Source organism: Cebus imitator, unplaced genomic scaffold (genome assembly GCF_001604975.1).
Source record: "Cebus imitator isolate Cc_AM_T3 unplaced genomic scaffold, Cebus_imitator-1.0 Scaffold89, whole genome shotgun sequence".
NCBI lineage: Eukaryota > Metazoa > Chordata > Mammalia > Primates > Cebidae > Cebus > Cebus imitator.
This window is the reverse complement of record NW_016107404.1, coordinates 5,405,508-5,411,077: the sequence shown is the minus strand read 5'-3', so window position 1 is coordinate 5,411,077 and position 5,570 is coordinate 5,405,508.

Here is a 5,570-nt window from a genome sequence, read left to right as displayed (position 1 = left end):
CCAATTATTGAGTCCTTAAAAGTAGAAGGGTCAAGAAGACAAGGACTTGATCTCTAATTGCTGACTTGACAGATAGAGAAAGGGAGCCTAAGTCAAGAAATGTAGGCAGCCGGTAGAAGCTGATAAAAGGGAAGAAAACAGAAATTCCCCTAGAGCCTCTAGAAAGGAATGCAGCCCTACCAAAGCTTGATTTTAGCCTAAAGAGATCTGTGTCAAATTTCTAACGTATAGCACCATAAGACACTAAGTTTTGTCATTTAAGCCACCATGTTTGTGGTAATTTGTTACAACAGCAATGAAAAATTAATACACAGACATATCATTGCTATTTTTATTGCTGTAATTAATGAAACATTTAATGTTGCAATATTGCATGTAGAGACTTAGACTCCTACACAATAATAGTGGGAAACTTTAACACTCCACTCACAATATCAGACAGATCAACAAGACAGAAAGTCAACAAGGATATCCAGGGCTTGACCGCAGATTTCGACCAAGTGGATCTAATAGACATTTATAGGACACTCCATCTGAAATCCACAGAATACACGTTCTTCTCAGTACCACATTGCACTTACTCCAAAATTGACTATATAATTGGAAGTAAATCGCTCCTCAGCAAATGCAAAAGAATGGAAATCATAACAAACAGTCTCTCAGTCTACAGCACAATCAAATTAGAACTCAGGATTAAGAAAAGCACTCAAAACCGCACAATCACATGGAAACTGAACAACTGGCTCCTGAATGATGGATGGATAAACAATGAAATGAAGGCAGAAATAAAAATGTTCTATGAAACCAACGAGAATGAAGACACAATGTACTAGATCCTATGGGACACATTTAAAGAAGTATCTAGAAGGAAAATAAATGCCCACATGAGAAAGAAGGAAAGATCTAAAATCGACACCCTATTGTCAAAATTAAAAGAGCTTGAGGAGCAACATCAAAAAAAACTCAAAAGTAAGTAGAAGACAAGAAATAACTAAGATCAGAGCAGAACTGAAGGAGATAGAGAAACAAAAAAACCCTTCAAAAAATCAGTAAATCCAGGAGCTGGTTTTTCGAAAAGATCAACAAAATAGACAGACCACTAGCCAGATTAATAAAAAAGAAAAGAGAGAAGAATCAAATAGATGCAATAAACAATGATAAAGAGGACATCATCACTGATTCTACAGAAATACAAACTACAATCAGAGATTACTACAAACAACTCTATGCACATAAACCAGTAAACCTGGAAGAAATGGATAAATTCCTGGACACTTGCACCCTCCTAAGCCTAAACCAGGAAGAAGATGAAACCTTGAATAGACCAATAACAAGGGCTGAAGTTGAGGCAGCAATTAATAGCCTACCAACCAAAAAAAGTCCAGGTCCAGACAGGTTCACAGCTGAATTCTACCAGATATACAAAGAGGAGCTGGTACCATTCCTGTAGAAAGTATTCCAAACATTACAAGAAGAGGGAATCCTCCCTAACTCTTTCTATGAGAACAACATCATCCTGGTACCAAAATCTGGCAGAGACACAACTAAAAAAGAAAACTACAGGCCAATATCCATGATAAACATTGATGCAAGAATCTTCAATAAAATACTGGCAAACTGAATCCAACAGCACATCAAAAAGCTTATCCACCATGATCAAGTAGGATTCATCCCGAGGATGCAAGGCTGGTTCAACATATGCAAGTCTATAAACATAATTCACCACATAAACAGAACCAAAGACAAAAACCACATGATTATCTCAATAGATAGAGAGAAGGCCTTTGACAAAATTCAACAGCGCTTTATGCTAAAAACTCTCAATAAAGTAGGTATCAATGGAACATATCTCAAAACAATAAAAGCTATTCACAATCAACCCACAGCGAACATCATACTGAATGGGCAAAAATTAGAAGCATTCCCTTTAACAACTGGCACTAGACAAGGATGCCGTCTCTCACCACTCTTATTCAATACGGTATTGGAAGTTCTAGCCAGAGCAATTAGGCAAGAAAAAGAAATAAGGGGTATTCAGTGAGGAAAAGAAGAAGTCAGGTTGTCCCTATTTGCAGATGACATGATCGGATATTTAGAAGACCCCATCATCTCAGCCCAAAACGTCCTTCAGCTGATAAGCAACTTGGGCAAAGTCTCAGGATACAAAATCAATGTGCAGAAATCACAAGCATTCCTATACACCAGTAACTGACAAACAGAAAGCCAAATCATGATCGAACTCCCATTTACAATTGCTACAAAGAGAATAAAATACCTAGGAATACAACCAACAAAGAAGGTAAAAGATCTCTTTAAGGAGAATTACAAACCACTGATCAAGGAAATAAGAGAGGACACAAACAGGTGGAAAAACATTCCATGCTTATGGTTAGAGGGAAGAATCAATATTGTGAAAATGGCCATACTGCCCAAAGTAATTTATAGGTTGAATGCTATCCCCATCAAGCTACCAATGACCTTCTTCACAGAACTGGAAAAAACCACTTTAAACTTCATATGGAACCAAAAGAGAGCCCACATAGCCAAGGCAATCCTAAGCGAAAAGAACGAAGCCGGAGGCATCACGCTACCTGACTTCAAACTATACTACAAGGTTACAGTAATCAAAACAGCATGGTAACTGGTACCAAAATACAGATATAGACCAATGGAACAAAACAGAGGCCTTGGAAGCAATGCCACATATCTGCAAACATCTGATCTTTGATAAACCTGACAAAAACAAGCAATGGGGAAAGGATTCCCTGTTTAATAAAAGGTGTTGGGAAAACTGGCTAGCCATATTCAGGAAGCTGAAACTGAACCCCTTCCTTACACCTTATACAAAAATTTACTCAAGATGGATTAAAGATGTAAATATAAGAACTACCACCATAAAAGCCCTAGAAGAAAACCTAGGCAAAACCATTCAGGACATAGGCACAGGCAAGGACTTCATGACTAAAACACCAAAGCAATGGCAGCAAAAGCCAAAATAGATAAATGGGACCTAATTAGACTTAAGAGCTTCTGTATAGCAAAAGAAACAATTATTAGAGTAAACCAGCAACCAACAGAATGGGAAAAAAACTTTCGAAATCTACTCATCCGACAAAGGGCTAATATCCAGAATCTACAAAGAATGAAAGCAGATTTACAAGAAAAAAACAAACCCATTCAAAAGTGGGCAAAGGATATGAACAGACACTTTTCAAAAGAAGACAAATATGTGGCCTACAAACATATGAAAAAATGCTCATCATCATTGGTCATTAGAGAAATGCAAATCAAAACCACATTAAGATACCATCTCATGCCAGTTAGAATGGCGATCATTAAAAAATCTGGAGACAACAGATGCTGGAAAGGATGTAGAGAAAAAGGAACACCTTTACACTGTTGTTGGGAGTGTAAATTAATTCAACCATTTTGGAGGACAGTGTGGCAATTCCTCAAGGATGTAGAATTAGAAATTCCATTTGACCCAGCAATCCCATTACTGGGTATATACCCAAAGGATTATAAATCATTCTATCATAAAGACACATGCACACATATGTTCATTGTGGCACTGTTCACAATAGCAAAGACCTGGAACCAACCCAAATGCCCATCAGTGATAGGCTGGACAAAAAAACGTGGCACATATACACCACGGAGTACTATGCAGCCATAAAAAATGATGAGTTCTTGTCCTTTGTAGAGACATGGATGACACAAGAACAGAAAACCAAACACCGAATGTTTTCACTCATAGACGGGTGATGAACAATGAGAGCACTTGGGCACAGGGAAGGGAACAACACTTACAGGGATAGATGGGGGAGTGGAAGGGGACAGTGAGGGGGATGTAGGGAGGAGGATGGGGAGGGATAACACCAGGAGAAATGCCTGACATAGGTAACGTGGGGGTGGGGGGAACAGCAAACCACCATGGCATGTATGTACCTATGCAACAATCCTGCAGGATGCAGGACATGCACATGTACCCCAGAGCCCAAATACAATAAAAAAATATAGTAAGTTAGAATTGCCGTTATTAATTTACCAGGGGACAATTATGCTTTTAAATTTCCTTGTTTAACATGGAAATTTTTGGAAACATGTTTCCAAAAAACATGTTTATGTTTTTTCAGGGTTATCAACAACAATTAGATCTAGATTTTTCACTAAGTTAATACCAACATACCTTTAGAGTAAGCAGGACAACTCTAAGTGAAATAGTTGTTCACATACATTTATAGCCCTCTCCCCAGTCCCATACACACATGCATTTGGAGTTAAGCCATAGTTCCCCCACCAGAAAGAAATGAGTATCAGGCTTATGGTCTTACTAGTGCTATCGTCACTAGCCCATACCTGAACATCTGCACAAAGGGCCCCATATCATTACCCACCTAACTCCCTTTCATGACATCATTTATTGTGTGAAAGGACCCTGCCTACCTCAATTTCCTTATAAATTTGTGGTATTCTATTATTTTGTCTCCTACTCCTGATGACAAATTAATTGAATTTAATTATTTAGGGGGAGATTACTTATTTCCCTTAAGTTAAATAATTTAATTTTAACTAGATCTTTCAGGGGATAATCACTTAACCCCTGATGGTAATTGACATGACTTAAGATAGACAATATTGAGCAGGTGAGACTTTTTATCTCTGAAATCACATGTGCTCAATGTTAGTTGTAAGACTGGGTCCCAAGCAACCAACAAACTCACTGTTTAACCTCAGCTAATTAGCAGTATTTTTTTTCCTGTTTTTAAAACTGGATTATTAACATGACGACTGCTGAAGTTTGTTGTTACTATAAGAAAGTACTACTATCACTGTTTTTCTTTGATGATAAAAGACTTGAATATATACTTATCTATAATCTCCTTAATTGTAGCTATATTCCTGTAAAATAAAAGGTGTAGAGGGTAGACACTATACGTTTTTGAAGGGCTAGATGGTAGACACATGTTTTTGATAAAGAGATAATTAGACTTACCTGTTTATCACCAGAAGGCAGACATAGGATCGAAGGAGAAAACAAAGGGGCACAAAACCATGTTCAATATAATAAAATTTCTAAAACATGTCGATGTTGAAAAGACATTGGTTTCCTTAGGCGGTATGATGTTCATGTAGTATAAGGTGTTTAATTAGATATCAGGTGGTAATTTCACAGGAATCAGTATTGTAGAACTTACTCCTATTTTTAGTAGAGTTTATGAATAGAGCCTATAGAGCTCTATTAAGGAGCTCAGATAAATTCATCCAGACTCTTGCCACTCCTTGGCTCTGCTATCGAAAGTGTTCACTTTACTCAGGTAAACGCTCTTAAACTTAGGTTGGTGAGATAGGCACCAACAGTATGAGGCTAACATCCAAACTTCCCAGCCATTCCAGTTAAGATAGAGCTTTATTTTCCCAGCAATAATTCTGAAATGGAATCTTCTTGCCTTGCTGTATATATAGCGGCCAGAATGAATTATACGGACAGGAAAAATATTTTGATTAACCAAATAACAAGGGGTTAGAGCAATCAGTCCCAACCAAATCACAAGGACTGAGACTGAGGA